The sequence below is a fragment of the Condylura cristata genome, unplaced genomic scaffold (genome assembly GCF_000260355.1).
Source record: "Condylura cristata isolate star-nosed mole 26May11 unplaced genomic scaffold, ConCri1.0 scaffold00020, whole genome shotgun sequence".
In the NCBI taxonomy this organism is placed as follows: domain Eukaryota; kingdom Metazoa; phylum Chordata; class Mammalia; order Eulipotyphla; family Talpidae; genus Condylura; species Condylura cristata.
In genome coordinates, this window is record NW_004567121.1 from 19,763,504 (window position 1) to 19,780,294 (window position 16,791).

Genomic DNA, 16,791 nt, shown 5'->3' on the forward strand with positions numbered 1-16,791 from the left:
CCACCTACTGAGCTGACAACATATAGTCAAGGAGCTGGCATGCTAGGTGCCTCCTGACTGTGGCTGTGGGCCTGTGGTTCCAGAGACTGTGGCATTCTGAGCACAGGCCAGGCAGCAGGGAACTTTACAACACTCCCCTGAATGCTCAACCCAGAATCTGCTTCTTCAGACTACAATTTTGTTGGTTGATTAATACCCTGAAACAAATTCCTTCTGCTTCGCTTAGTGAGAATGAATTCTCTTCTCTGTACCCAAAAGCTTTTGCTAACCCTACAGCTCCTCAGGCCACCAGCAGCACCCCTAGTTCTTGCTTCCACTAGGGAGGCTGAAATCGTTTCCAGCCTCTGTTGCAGCTGGGACTATGGTGGGCATGTGTGTATGGTGTATGTGTGTGGGGATGGAGGATATTAGTCATTTGGTTTCTTTTGTGCTGAGTACATTAAGCTAGCAGAAGAGGGTGATAGTGATTCCTTTGCTGGTTGATATGGATGGAGTTGGTCTCAAACTTCCCATCCTTATTTAATTTCATGGACTAGTGTAGCTCTTATACTAGCCTCTCCAAGCCTTTTTATGCCCATTTTCATGTGAACTTATAAAAAAAATCTACAAGGCAGCAGGGCAAATATTATTTGTCCTGTATTTTGATGAGAAAACTAGGACATAGACTTCAATTACTTGGCCAATCTCACACTGCTAATTAAGGGAGGTACAGATTTTATGACCCCTGCTCTACTTTTACTTTTACTTTTTTTTACTTTTACTTTTTTAAACCATATTACTGCCTCTATACTTTGGTACAATGATTTGTTGAAAAGAAGCATGTTAAAAAGGAAATACCTAGTGGGGAACAGCCTGTGGATTCACCCTTTTGTCTCCAAAGGAGCAAAGGTCCTGTGAGAGTCCTCTCTTTATACTCCAACAGGAGACCTCCCCATACTTTATTTGCCTTTGGTGTTCAACAGAGAGAGGGGATGGCTTGCAAAATTGTTGTTTGGCTTATTTGTAGAAACCTGAGCACACTAAAGAAGTAGGAGTTTGGGTAATGTGGTAGGATGAGTTTGGTAATGCTCCGTGCAGAACAATAAGAAGCACCTCGCACATCTCAAGGCCAGTGCAGTATGGGTCGGACCTTGCAGAGGAGGGGCCAAGGGACCCAGCCTTGGGCACTGGCCACCTCCCTGTCCATGTGATTGGCTGCCCTTACAGTCTGTGTCTTCCCAGCCTGCCCCTCATTTCCTCAATGCCTCTCTTCTTGATCCTTCCCTCTTGCCTTGGGCCACTCATGACCTGCATGGCCTCGTCTAAATTGCAGGAAGGGACAATAAACAGAGCAGAGGGGAAAACAGCACTAGGTGGAAAATGAAGCTGTTGTTGCCATGAAAGAGGCTGGGTGGCCCAGTCCATCTTTTCTCAGGGGACCTTGGGCCTGGGTCATCAGCCAGGCAGAGGGCCAGTCAGATGCCTGGATGGGACCGAGGGTCAGAGGTCTGCCACCCATCGGCCTGGCCTAGTCCTTGGCTAGGGGCAGTTTCTGGAAAAAAGGCTGGGGGTGGGCAGTGTCCTGAGACTCGTCTGCCACACTTCCCTTTCTGGGTTCTGATTGACACGGTCTTCCCTAATGGTGGAATGTTCTGGGCTGCTGTGCTTTTTGCCAGACTAAAGTGACTCTGAAATTTGCTTCTTGAGGCACCGGTCTGGGTCAAACTGGGTGTGACCCAGCCTACTCTGGGCCTGGCGTCATTCTCCCTTGCTGTGTGAGGCCTGGCACACAGGAGATGCCACGTGCTTGAGGATTTTATGGGAGACTCCACTGTGGTCCTAGCTTTGTTTGTTTGAAGGGAGACAGATCAAAAGGAGGACTTAAAAGACTTACTAGCTTTCCTTCTAAATCACTTCCAATCTTTTCCAGTGTCGACAGCTTCACACTCAGTATTATTTTTCCTGGTCTCTGAAACTCCTGGTCTCAGCGTGGGTGATGGGCCATTGTGCAGTGGAGCGGAAAGATCACAGAGGAGACCCTCTTCCCTTCCGACCTTGGTTCCACAAAGTCAAAGGAGGCCACAGACAAACTGTGAACCCAAATGAACATGAAACCTAATAGGCTTTGGCCACTGGATGGAATTAGGCTATTTTTAGAGGAACTATTTTAACATTATCCCCACCTGCTTTGCATTCATATTTTTAATACTTCTCTGAAACTCCCATTTGTCAATCTTCTGCCTCATTTAATTCCAAACTGCTGCGAAAGGTGTAATCTGAACACCTCCTCTCTGGATTATTGCGGACCAGCTTCGGAGCCACATATCAGCTGTCTTGCTGCTGGTGCACAGTAATGTGTGATATTGCCGTAGTCCCTATTGTATGTAGTTATGCTGGATACTAAATCCAGAAGTAGAATCAAGGTGGGGATCTAGGTACTGAGGAATGCTTTTGGAATGAATAAATGCGTGACTAAGAAAATGGGGAGGTAGCATTAGTTTAGTTCTTTGCCCCATGGGTCGCCTCTTCCATTGAACACAGTATCCTCAGTGACCCCTGGCTACCTACAGGCTCTCCCCTTTGGCACGCCATCCAGGCTTTCCCTAGATCCTATTTTCAAGTGGGATTCTGGGGGAATGGTTTGGTTAACACAGATTTCCAGACATCGGCAGGCTGGTCAGAGGACAACGTTGGGGAAGGGGGAAGGGAAAGAGAAGGAAAACTTTCTGGGATCCCAGTTCTATTAAGACTGTTCCTAGATATCTGAAACTCAACCTCCAGCTAGTGGAAGCATTGATACTTGTTCTTATCCAATCTTTTATCCAAATGAGCTGAGCAAAGGGAAGGGTGAATGTGGATAGGAAAATCTGAGACCTGGACTCCCTCATAGAGTGTGAGCAGAAGAACTAGAAGATACCAAGTGCTGTGACTTCAATTTAGATTGCAGGGCATGCTTGAAGAGCTGAAAACATATTCCAGGACTTACACGAGGGCTGACCTATCGTGGGGGAGGGAGGCAGGGTACAGGCCAGAACTTCAGGGGCAGTGAGAGGATTCACCAGAGGCAGAGCGGGGAGCAGAGCAGGCAGATCACTGAAGTACACTGTTGAGGAGAGCAGCAGTCAGATCAGGAGAGGTCTGCTGCACCATGTGGATCACCTCCCTGGCCTGGATCTCTGGAACTCTGCTGAAAGGCAGCTAGCTTGCGGTGCTGCTCATTAACCCATTGCACCACCAGGGAGGGCCCTAAACCTGCTTCTTATGCTCCAATATTGAATCCACCACTAACTCGTGTCTGTCCTCTCCTCTCAATGACCATCAGTTTCAACCCATTCTCCCTGTCTTCTGCTATTCCCTGCACTTCTCACTCTGAACCTGTAGCTTCTTTGGCTTCTTTCCAGATCTCCCTGCTTCTAGTCTCTCCCTTTCTCCAGCCTCTGTGTATCAATGGAAATTTTCATAAAAGACAAATCTGGCCGAATTATTCCTCTGTTTTAAATATATTACTCTATAATGAGTTGCCGTCTGTCTTTCTTTCTTTCCTCTTTCGGAGCACCCCACTCCACAACATTCTTTTTTTTTTTTGGAGGGGGAATCTCACCAGAAAAGAGTTTGCTAGGACTGGGGAGAGCAGGCTGGCACCCACACATCTGCCCAGTTCGACCTGTGCTTCCTGAGCGTCATCTGTCACACTGGACAACCTGAGGACTGAGTACACCACTTGCTGTCTTGTCGCTGTGCTTTTATGGCCTCTGTTTCCTCTACCTGAAATCCCCCTTGACTTTCATGTTGTGATTTCCCTACACTCTTACTGCCACACAGTGCTGACTGTTGTGGGTAGTGAGTTTGATGGGTCACTAACCTTGGGGGGGTCTCTCATCCTAGAATCTCTGCACTTGGCACTTAAGCAGGAGAATGGAATGAACCAAAGCAACTTGTCTTATCCCTAAATCAACAGCTCATAATGTCTAGGATAGTGTTACTGGAGGATTAGGAAATCTGAACTCATTTAGACTGTATGGAAAGTATTGTAGCCTGATATGTACAAATGCTGTTCACTTATTGCTTCTTTTTATTTTTTTTTAAAGATTTATTTATGCCTACAGAACTGGGGTACAGGCCAGAGGTGCAGGGGGCGGTGAGAGGATTCACCAGAGACAGAGTGGGGAGCAGAACAGGCTGACTAACAAGTACACTGCAGAGGGGAGCAGCGGGCAGGGTCAAGAAAGGTTTGCGGTGCCATGTGGGTCACCTCTGGGGTGGGGATTGAACTCATGCTGAAGCGGCTTTAGCTTCTTAGTGCTGTGCTTTAATCAGCTGCGCCACCAGGGAGGGCCCTGTTGCTTCTTTTTTATGCCAGGAACTCTTGCCCCAGAGTAATCTGCCTTCCTTCGGCTCATCCTTCAGCATTCTGATGACCTTCTGACTACTCTATATCAAATAGTAACCCTCGTCCCCAGCAACCCCTTGTCCACACCCCTGTAGGTTTTCTTACTTTAATCTCATCATCACCTTATCACCATAGACCCACTTGTGTATTTTTTTATTTTCTGTTTAATCATTACCAACCATAAGAAGCTAAGACCTGCCAGGGCAAGGATTTTCCTACCTTGTTCCCAGGTATATCCCCAGTGCCTGGTACAGTGCCTGGCACATAGTGCTTGTACCTATATGCTGGCTGAATACACATGCACAGAGAAAAGCATGTGACAAGTGGGGGACAGTGCTATGCATTTCAGTTTCACTATGATGGAATGAATTAAATAAAGCTCGTATGCAAGGAAGAGGCACAAATTCTGGTCATAGGGATGGTTCTAAGAATGGAAAGATCCTCTCTCAGTTTCAACCAACATAAAAAATACATTACAAAAAAAGGTTTTTACCCTGTGCCTAGGATATTAATAATGTATATGAAGAAACACGATCAGAGCAAACAAAGAAAAGTGCATTCAAATAAAAGCAAGAGAGAGATTGCTTGACCATTACAATCTTTCAATGCTAACAGTATATCTTTCTTTTCTAAATCCTGTAAACCAAGAACACCAACTTATGGGAAAAATACAAGTGCCAAAAGCTGGGAGTTTATTTTAAGAAGAAATGGGTGGTTTCAGGGAGGTTCCGCTCTGTCTCCCAGAAGGTTTGAGAAACTGGGCCTCAGTGATCTGCTTTATTCCAATCTGGCCCCAGGCCACAGCTGGACCTCAGCTTCTAGAAGTCAGCTTCTGCCAGCGAGCGGGGAGAGAGTTGGTGAAAACAAGGCCTTTTCCCTCTTTACTAAGTTCTATGACTCTCTGTCTTGACAGGGTTTTCAATTTGTCCTCATTAAAGCAGAGATTCAGTTTACCAGGACATGATATTCCCTGAGCATTCTGGTTAATTGGATCTTTATTAAAATAGTCTTATTTTGTTTATTGCATCAAAGGAAGTATTTTTTGCATGATCTTGCATCTGTGGGGAATGTAATTGCACTTAATGATAACAGAGGTTAGGTTAAAAGGTATTCCTTAAGGCAGTGTTTCTAAATGTTTTTGAATATAGTTTAACATGCACAGTTTTGCACAACAATACTTACCCTTACCTTAAGGTGCAGTGTGGGAGTAGGTAGGGGACAGGGTCAACCATACAGTGGTGAATGGAAAGTAAAGTTCTGGTGGTGAACTTAAGGTGGTGCATATAGGTGCTGGTTGAACAGGTTTACAGTGCAAACATAAACCAGTATTACTTTTAAAAAGGAACTGGTGTGATACTCTCTTTTTATTCTATTAAGAAATGCTGGTCAACACAGGAGCATTCACATAACCAGCAATTGATTTTACGATCCCCAAGTAGAAAAGTACAGCCTTGAAGATTATACAGGGCTCACCCTGTCCCTCCAGGAGCAATTAGGGTGTTTGCAGGTAAGAAAAGATATCAGAGCTGCTGTTTTGATATCGTCCTAAGGTGCTGACTCCGAGATTGCTCCAATCACTTGACTGGTTGTAATTCATGACATTTGAATTGTCTTTGGAATTTGAGATCTGAAGTAGCACAGTGGAGAGCAAAGAACACTGGAGAGTTTTTGCCTTCTGCTCTTACCTGGCACAGTAGACGCTGGATGATTCACACTATCTGAGCCTTGGCTGCCTTCAGACATGAGAATGCCTGCCCTGTCTGCCCACAGCGTGTGGGAATCCAAAGCAATGAGATGCTTTGAAAAATAGGAAATATGATAAAAAAAAATAGGATGCATTATTAAGAGAATAGCCATTTAGAACTTGACTTAGGATTTTAAATGTATCTGAAAGAGATGTTGGATGTGGCTGCAGTTGTTTGGAAAGTTTTGAGGAAATGATATATGAAATTGTACTGCATGTCAGGATGAATTCTATTATCTTTCTTGGAGTTTATTTTCTTTGTCTTGTGAATTTCTCTGTCCCTCTTAGATGCTAGGTTCATTTTCTTCCCTCCTTCTCCCCTCCCTCCTTTTCTTCCAGTCTTCAAAAAGGTGGAAGGTATTTAATTGTCTTTGAAACCCAAACCAAGAAAGGTAACTGCACAAAGACTTCCGAGGTCTTTTTTTTTTTTTTAAAGATTTATTTATTTATTCATACAGAACTGGGGTACAGGCCAGAGATGTGGAGGGTGAGAGGATTCACCAGAGACAGAATGGGGTACAGGACAGGCAGATCGACAGGTACACTGCTGAGGGGAGCAGCGGGCAGGTCAGGAGAGGTCTGCCTCGCCATGTGGATCTCCTCTGGGGCATGCGGGGATTGAACTCATGCGGAAGTGGCTTAAGCTTCTTAGTGCAGTGCTTTAACCCGCTGCGCCACCAGGGAGGGCCCTTCTGAGGTCTTTCAATCCCAGTGTGTGAGCAGGAGTAAGAACGCGTGCATTGACAGCCATGCTGGGGGCTGGAAATGTGCTGTGTGTCACCACTGGCTTCAGTTGGTGCAGACCAGATGACCACAGAGGGCTTTCGATTTCTTTGGTAAAATGGTTTACAAGTCCCTTGGCTTTTAAAAGCATTACGTCTGGATTGACTGTTCTTTCAGAGACACTCTCATTTCTTAGAGTCCTTTGCTTAATGCTTCTTCCCGCTTCCTTTCAGTAAGCACATCCCCAGCTGTCTCAGTGACTGCCAAAAATTCTTGGAGTTTTTCTGCTTCTCTGTTTTCCTCCCTCCATACATGTGGTCTATATTTGGGTGAGGGAATGTTGCCTTCTGGTAGTATCATGTGGCATCTTGAATGCTGTACCCTGGAGGAGACCCTGGTAGAGAGGGTCTTGGCAGGCCTGGTGCCGATTTGGTGGTGTGGTATCCTCTACAAGGCCATCGTGCTGGTGGCTGAAAGGGTGGCTGATGACCCTGGGGATGACGCCTTTGCTTTTGCGTTGGAGGCCTGTTGGCTTCCTTCTGGTTCCAGGAAAAATGTGGGAAGGACTTTGACTCTCAGCTCCTGTGTCAGGTGCTGTCCTGTGGACGAGCCAACTGAGGGTGGGGTTGTGTGGGGTGGGGGTGGGGTAGGATCCTGGAGGAACATGGAAGCTGCTGAGGTCAGCTGTGTTTCAGGAAGGGCAAGCCACTTTCCCTTCCACTCACCCTGTCACCAGATGTCTATTGAGCACAGCTGAGAGACAGACGAAGTGAGAGGCCAGAGTCATCCCTTACCAGGAGAGGTGGCAGATGAAGGCACGGAGAAAAGGTAGAGGGTACCAAGTACCCACCAAGTGCCAGAGGCTGGAAGAGTGAGGGGATGTACCCAGTGGAAGCCAGCTGCTGCTTTGCAAGGGAGGCCTGCTCTGAAAAATGCCAGCTGGCCTGCAGGCTGTATTAGTGATGCGTTTGCTTTACATTCTGGCGCAAACTCCCCATCTGGTGAGGCAGGTTGGGTGCCAGCAGTGGGGAGCACTTAGCGGCTGCGCCCTGGGAATTCTTGCAGCTCTTCAAGAGGAGCCACGCACAAGTGTCTTTGCAATAACTTTGTTGATAGACACTGATAAAAGGGAAACAGCCCAGATGTCCACAAACACTGGAAAGAGAAGTAACCGCAGTGTACTCACACGACAAAATCTTATACAGCGGAGAAATAAAGACACATGTCAGTGTGGATGGATTTCAAAAATTCTGTTGAGCCTAGAATGCAAACTGAAAAGTCCACAGCTAATATGGTTTAATTATACGAAACAAAAAGCCAGGCACCATTAAACAACATCGTGGTGAGGGACTAGACCAAATGGGGTGCAAGTGTGAGGAAAAACCAAGGCCTGCAGAACTTATGGTTTGGCCTGTGGCTTGTCCTAGGGGTGGGAAGCAGCTGTGCTTGCAGCTGAAGCTCCAGGTCTGGGAACAGGCGGGTGCAGAGGGAGCTTGGGGGGTGGGGTGGGGTGTGAGCATATTTTATTCTTGAAGCTGGGTGGTACACACACGGATGCTTAGTTTTTATTGTTTTTCTTTCAGTTGTGCATACATGCACACACCCTTTTTTTTAAGATTTATTTATTTATTTGTACAGAACTGGGGTACAGGCCAGAGATGCAAGGATTCACCAGAGACAGACTGCGGAGCAGAACAGGCAGATTGGCGAAATACACTGCTGAGGGGAGCAGTGGGCGGGTCAGGAGAGGTCTGCCACGCAGTGTGGATCTCCTCCAGGCTGAGTGGATCTCCTCCAGGGCAGGGGGGGATCGAACTCATGCGGAAGCGGCTTTAGCTTCTCAGTGCTGTGCTTTAACCCTCTGCGCCACCAGGGAGGGCCGTCACACACACATTTTTATAAGTATGATCTGCTTCTCAGCCAGAGCCAGAGCTCCCCATATCTCACTAAACAGTCACGGTTAGTAGTCGGGTTAGTGGGGCTGAATGATAATGAGCTTCAAAGGAACAAAAACTTTCCCAAATAGGGTGTCTCCAAACGGTCTGAGATGCCTCAGGGACAAAGGGGAAGGGCTAGCCACCCTGCCCCCAACCTGGCATCAGCAGCTGGACTGAGGGGTATCTGATGTGCCCACAGAGCTCTGGCATCCAAACCTGCCCGCTCTATGCTCCTTGTTTCCTGTGCCACGATCCCAATGACGTCACCTGTTTGCCGTTCTTTCAGAGCTGCCACCATGTGTCAGGTGCTGTCCTGGGGACGAGCCAACTGGGGTGGGCGTGGGATAGACTCCTGGAGGAACATGGAAACTGCTGAGGTTGACTGTGTTTCAGGAAGGGCCTGAAACACTCTCTTTGGTAGCTTTCTCCCAGGGTGTCCTGCTGCCTAGGACCCTGTGCTCTAACCTCTCAATTTTTTTATGCCGCCAGGCAGTGCCCTTGGGATGGAAACCTCTCCAAGGCCACTTCCAAAGTCTCTCACTCCCCGCTTGATGACCTTTTTAGGGAAGGTTTATCATTTGCCAGCTGAGTTTATTTTAAATTCTGTCTGGTTTGCAAACACATTCTTTGTTGACAGCTCTTGTTTGAAATGTTTGGGCTTACTCTGCCCTGGGTAAAACACACCGTCAAGTCTTTTTTAAATCCCTCCTGTTAGATGTTTTTCTTGCTCAGCAGTTTGGTGTCTACTAACCTTGAGTCACGAGAGTTCAGAATTAGAAGGGACCTGGGAAACTACTCACTCCAGTTCCTACCTGGTGGAAGAATTTCTCCTGAAATGTGCCTGATCACCAGCTTGCTTTTTTTTTTTTTAAAATTTACTTATTTAAGCATACAGAACTGGGGTACAGGCCAGAGGTGCAGGAGGGTGAGAGGCTTCACCAGAGACAGAGTGGGGAGCAGAACAGGCCGATGGATGAAGTACACTGCTGAGGGGAGCAGCAGGCAGGTCAGGAGAGGTCTGGCATGCCATGTGGGTCACCTCCGGGGCAGGCGGGGATCAAACTCATGCTGAAGTAGCTTTAGCTTCTCAGTGCTCAGGGAGGGCCCAACCCGCTCACTTTTTTTTTTTGTTTGTTTGTTTTTTAAATTTTACAACAGTTTATTTTTACATCATTTTGTACATTTTTTTTTTCCATCTCAATTGTAATCCCCGCAGGTTTCCCATCACCAAGTCACCCGTGTGCCATCATCATAATCCCGTGTAACCCCTCCCCGCACCCCCCCCTCCCCGTTTTTGATCCCATTCCCCACTCCACTCCCGCAAAATGTCTCTGGTATATGGTTGTTCGTTATTTTTGTTATTTTCTCGCCTGGTCCATTATACTCCTGCTATGAGTGAAACCATCCGGTATTTTTCCTTCTCTTTCTGGCTTATCTCACTAAGCATGATCTTTTCCAGCTCCATCCAAGTTGCTGCAAAAGACATGCGTTTCTCTTTTTGTCAACCCGCTCGCTTTTTAAGGACACTGCCATTGAGACAAAGAATACCGTAGCTGACAAATTCCCCTTACTATATTGCCTAAATTTTCCTTTCATTTTGGTGAATCAGAAACCAGTGTGTACATTTTCAAATGCGTTAATAGAATTAAAATGAACATAGACTCTTGCAAAATCAGCTGCAGACACGCACTATGTGGTCAAAGACACTTTAAGCCTATTGAATATAACCTTATATAGCCGGATTTGGAGGGACAGTGCGGCCGCGAAGGAGCAGGGCAGAGGAACCAGGGAGAACTGGCTGATTGCTTGGGACACCGCTGTGCCCATCCGCTCTGTCTTTGCTTCCTGGTAGAGAAGTGATGGAAGTAGACATGCTTTCTCCTCAGAAAAGGCCCCTCAGTGCAGGGCTGAGGAGGGAGCAGGGCTGGCTGTCACTCCTCTGCCACCCTCTGCCTTCCCTGCTCCTGGCGGGGGGCTGTGCTTTCCCTTGCGCTGTGCCCACCCCAGTAACTTGGTGCCAGGTGTGTCCAGAGCTGCCATATCCACCTGTTTCCCCACCTTTTGTTCTGCTCTACTGGAGCTGGAGCCTGCTGCCATGTCAGTGAAGAGGGCCTGGGCCCTGAGTCATGTGGGGACCTGCGTAGGAAAGAGGTAGTAGTGGCGGTGATGAGTTCCGGTAGGGGGCCGGAGCCTGGACCCTCCACAGCGGGTGGCCCCACCGCACAGCCTGTGGAGGTGGGAGCTGTCTCGGCCAGAGGACAGGGGCAGTCCCTGCGGTGGGGCATAAAGCGCAGCAGGAGTGGGGGGTCACAGGTCAGCTTGCCCCACAGACACAGACTAAGCTTGCCCCGCCGCCTTTGCAGGCTGCGGCCAGGTGCGGGGTGCCTCCTCGGCATAGTGGGCGGATGCACCCACAGACTGGCTGCTGGCTACAGACTGGGAGGGGACTAGCGAGGCTGCAGCTGATTTCCAGACCTCCAAGTTCCCATAAATCAACAAATATTTGCGTGCAGGGGAGTCGCTGGTAATGACCTGGGGTTGGTGGCTGATGGGATGTAGATTAGGAAATACCATCTGTGCAGCTGTGTGCAGGTTACAAAACCAGGACACACCCTTATTAGTGGACACTGGCGCCCTTTGCACAAGTCATTTGCACGGAGAGTGGGGAGGGGTTAGACAGGGATTGGGCAGAGGATGAGAGGGGAGACTTTTGCACAGACTGAAAGCAGTGTCCGTGTCTGACCTCATCCCCCGGTGGGGACTGGTGGGGAGCAGTGGGGAGGGACTGTAGGAACCATTTACACGGGGCCTCTGGGAGGCAGAGGTCAAGGGACAGGCTGTCTGGTTCCAAAGGAGCTCCCAGGGACCCCGAGTGGAGGACGGTTGTCCCCACTGCCGCGCTCAACATCTCCCAGAGTGTGAGAACTGCAGGGAGGGCAACTCAGTTGACCCTGCCCAGAACAGCCTTGGCAGAAGCATGGCACACTCCTCCATGGCAGCCCTCTTCAGACTCTGGGGACACTGGCAGGCCTGAGTGGGGCTGGAGGATGCGCTGGCCAGGTGGAGCTGGGGCAGCTCTTGATGACCTGGTAGTTTCACCTGACTGTCCCTACTGCCCAGCGAGACCTGGAAACACTCCAGATTTGGGCGTTAATAGAGTGCTGGATAGATCATCTTCATCCTTTCAACAATTTCAATAATTCAACTCCCCTTTGTAATTCTATAGATCTTTTCTAAGCCTGTAATTATCTTGTTTTTCTTCTTTTGGTCCAAGGGCCCAAAGGTCGGCATTTAATTTCCAGTAAAGGGCAAGATGGTAAATATTTTCAGCGTTGTAGATATCCAGCCTGTTCCGACGGCTCATCTTTTGCTGCTGGAGCATGGAAATAGACATCGATGCTGCACCAGCCCATGGATGGGACCATGTTCCCACAGAATTTGTGGACACTGAAACTTGAAGTTTTATGTCATTTTTTCAGAAGTTATAAAATATCCCTCTTTTCATTTTTTCTCTAATTCCAAAGAGGAAGAGCCATGTTAAACTTGCTAAATAAAAAGACAGACTGTGGCCATAATTGTCAGTCCCTGTGAGGACTGTGAGGACGTCGCCCCAGTGCCTAGCACAGAGTAGGTTATGTCGGGGAAGTCCCCCTTTTATCTATGGGAAGTAAAGGTTCAAGAGTGGGGCTGGAACTCAGACTTGCATGGTAGTTGGGGAGTTGCTGTGTTTGGTAGTTGGTAGTTTGGGACTTGGTAGCTCCTTGGAATCCTGTGTTCCTGCAACTCACAGTTTCAGTCTTTGCCAGAAAAATATTGCCATGGGGAAGTTCACAGTATTTAGGATTGGGAACTTCTGAGCAGTAAACCAACCCACACGCCAGATTCTGTAGTGTCAACTTTCCACATTGTCAAGCTGTGAAAATTTGATTTTAATTTCTCAGGTGTGTTTTTTTCTTTAATCCTGGGCATTGTTTCTCTACTTTTGGAGACAGATGTGCAGATTAAAGTCAGAGCCTTTGCAGATATTAAAAAGTTATTGCCAGGGCTGAATCAGAGGCCTAGTTTCCAGGGTGGGCATTTCCTTCCATTCAAAATGAATGGCTTTTTATTATTGTTGTTTTTAAGCAACAGCTCTTTGTAAGCTGAGGGGCTAGGAGAGACCTACAAAAGTCCAGTTCCCTGGTGGAAAAACTGGTTCTCCTTCAAAATTAGCTCTGTCAACTCCTACACTCTGTTTCAGTTTACGTTTCTATCTTGATTACTCTTCTTCTTTTTCACTCCTGTGACTCACTCCCACGCTCTGCTCTCACTTGGCCTCAAGCCTTCCCCTTCCCCAGGAGGTGCGGTTAACCAACACTCTGCCTTCCAGGACAGGGGTGGACGCAGTCGCAGTCGCTGGTTGGGGTGGATTGTTGTAGTGAAGGCTACCCCAGGGACGGGCCCTAGGCACACCACAATACCCCCTCATGGGCCTTGGGTGCTATTCTGTCAGAAAGGAGACAGCAGTGAGGAGGAGTTCTGGTCCTTGCACTTTCCACTGTTGCCGAAAGTGCCCCACCCACTGGTGCTCGGTCTCAGTGGGTGAGCAGTGGAGAGTGCTCCTCTGAAGACCTCATACCTGATGGGTCTTGGTCAGTGCCTACTAGGAAGCATAGTTAATATCCACAGATGCCCCTCCCCCTTCTTTTCATTATTAAACATAATAGGTACTCTGTGTGAAAAGTTTTAAAATACTGATAAGCATACGGAAAGACAAAAGCCACCTGTAATCTATGCAGACATAACCCCTATTCAACATTTTAGGACAGATCCTGTGAGGCATCTTAAATTCACCATCTTCTAAACATAAGGCATCATATTGCAATGCTGTTTTGTCACCTGATTTGTATTTGTAGTTGCTATGTTATGAGCACATTCCCATCAAGTATCTTTCTATAATGTGACTTCTTACTGCTACACATTGTTCCATGGCAGATGTTAGCACAGTGTGTGTGTGTGTATACACACACACACACAAATATATATACATATATATATAAATATATATATGTATATATATTTGTATTTATGCATTCAAGAACTGGGATACAGGCTAGAGTACTTTATGAGTATAAATACTTCTTTGGTCACTTCTTCCTCAAATGTATTTACAAGGCATATTTTAGATTCAGATTTTGACTCTACCCGTTGCTAACTTTGTGACCGTGGGCAAATCACTGATAATATTAGTGTAATAAGTCTTACTAAACAGAATTGCTTTTCTGATTGAAGGAGATATCATTTGTAAAGTGATTTCCAGTCTTTGGTACGTAGGGAGTGTTCAATTTATTGTTCTACAGGGAGAAGGTATACTGTCAGGTTGTGTTTGAAGCCTGGGTGAAGTCCGGTAGACTTTGTCATTGTTTAAAATATTTGCTGTCCTTCTCTCTCGGCTCCTCCTTTAGGAAGATTATATATATTCCAACATGCTTATGTCAGTCTTTGCCCTAAGAATCCTCTGACCGATGGAATGTGAGTCCTTAGATGTTTTTTTTTTTTTTTTAAAGATTTATTTATTTGTGCATACAGGACTGGGGTACAGGCCAGAGGCTCAGGGGCGGTGAGAGGCTTCACCAGAGACAGAGTGGGGAGCAGAACAGGCAGATTCCCTCAATGGGAATGTTGGACACGTGGTTTACAGATGATGAAACCGAGGCTCAGTGAGGTCATTTCTCCAAGGTCACACAGAGGCTGTGGATTCAGAAACTGAGTAAATATTAAGGCACTGGAAAAGGATGGTCATGAAAAGTAAGTACATAGACAGGAGGATGAGGGGCGAGAAAGAGCCAAAGCTGGGTCAGTCAGAAGGTGAGAAGGGACCCAGGATGGGCCAAGAGAGTCAGTGGAGGCAGACATGGTAAGTAGGAGAAAATGAGGCAAAGTTCACCACTCACTGAGCAAAGGTCTGGGTCTATGGCAATTACAAAGTCACTGGTGACTTTTGAAAAAGTTGTGTTTGTAGAGTGGCAAGCGTGGTGGCCAAAGAGCAGGCATTTGAGGAGAGACTGAGAGCTGAGAAAGTGATTGTTTTTGGGAGACATTTCTTTGTAAAAATGAAAACCAAATAGAATATGTGGGCAGCAAAGTCAAGTGAAGATTTTAAAGATGGGCATCTATGTATGTTTCTTGACAAAAGAGACATATCAAAGAACACTTAAAAAACTGAACATACTGGAGAGCCCTTGAAGGTCACTGGCTGGACTGTGGTGACCAACTGCTTGTAGGAGGGGCGGCAGCAGGCCTCGTGATGGGCCACGTGACCTGGAGGCTGGGGGGCACTGCTTCCTGGAGCCAGTAGGGGAGGGGGCTGCGTAGGAGGCCAGTGATGTGTGGAAGCAGAGAGGACCATATGCCCCAAGGCCGTGGCTCTCCGGTAAAGTCAAAGGGGAGATAAGTTGGAGAGCAGGAAAAGGTGAGGCTGGGGCTTGGGAGAGCTAAAGAAATGGGTTGCTGCCAGGAGCAGCAGCCTCAGCTCCAAATGAGGTAACTGGCTGTGGAGTGGAACTGAGTCTTTGAAATGAGAGTGTGTGTGCTCACACATGCAGTTAGGTTGTGCCGTGTCTCCGTGTCCTCATTAGTTTGGGAGCAGACTCCAGAGTAACAGTGTGTATGTGTGTGTAGGAGGTATACAGAGGGGTGAGGGAGTCCCAGACAGGCTATCCACATAAGATCGGAGTGAAGGACAGAGGAATCCAGGCATCAGGGACTGTCCATGGCACTGGTCCCTGACAAGGATTTGAGCGAGACTACCAAGGGGTTAAGAGAATGAAGTCACTGGCTACCAGCTACCAGCCACTGACTGGGGAAGTCAGGATTGAGAGTCCTCATGGGCCTGCTGTGAAGTTGCCCAAGGCTGAGGACAGGTGAGGTGCAGAGATTAGCGAGTGCTATAACTGAAAAGCCTCCAAGAGCAGGACCCCTGACTTGCCTGAGAGGGAAAAATATGAACCCTAGTGGGGTTCCTTTTGGAAGGCAGAAATGGGTCCTGGCACCCAGTGGCAGGGGTTATTTGTATAAATTGAAATGAGACAGAGAGAGAGAGACAGTGATGACCTTCTAGAAGGGTCACAGGGAATGTAAAGAAGGTTGGGCTCTCTCCTTTGTCAAGTGGGGGGCGAGATGTAACATAGTGATTTCAAACAAACAATTTTAAGCTTGTGTTTGAGTAGGGAAAACATTCGTGTACATTGAAATTAAAGATACAGAAGAGATAATGTGAAGAGATATGCAAAGGGTGAGCAGTGAACCTTCCCTTCACCCCAGTTCTCAGCCAAAAGGTCTCTTGTCCCTGGAGGCACATGAACAATTTTGAAGTATCTCCCATGAGTCTTATGGGCCCTGGACTATCAGCAAAATAAACATCTGGGAACTTGTTTGACATGCAAATTCTCAGGCCTCACCCAAAGTTACTGAAGAAACTTTGAAGGTGGGGCCCAGAAATCTGTGTTAACCAGCCCTTGGGTTGATTCTGGTGCAAGCTGAAGTTTGAGAGCTGCTGCTTTGGATATTTGTCCATGCATATGCATACAAATAGGCCTCAGTTTCCTCTTCTGTTTGCATATGTGTTTTACATTAATATTTTGGAGATCACAGACTCTTTAAAATATTCTTAGTGCTCTGTTCAATGTTTAAAATTTTGTGAATATTTTCAGAGTATTCATAGGCCTCTTTGGGAATGTTCATGGATTTCAAATGAGCAACTTTTGTTGAAAAATAAAATAAAGAATGCAGTCCAAAAGTGGCAGAGAGCTAAAAAGACACTTCTCCAAAGAGGCAATGCAGATGGCCAACAGGTATATGAAAAAATGCTCAACGTCCATTATAAGGAGGGAAACGCAAATCAAAATCACAATGAACTGTCACCTCACACTAGTAAGCATGACTCATATTAAAAACATAACAATGAATGTGGAGGATGTGGAGAGAAGGGAACCCTTTTACATGGCTGGTGGAAATACAAGTTGGTTTTACTACTATGG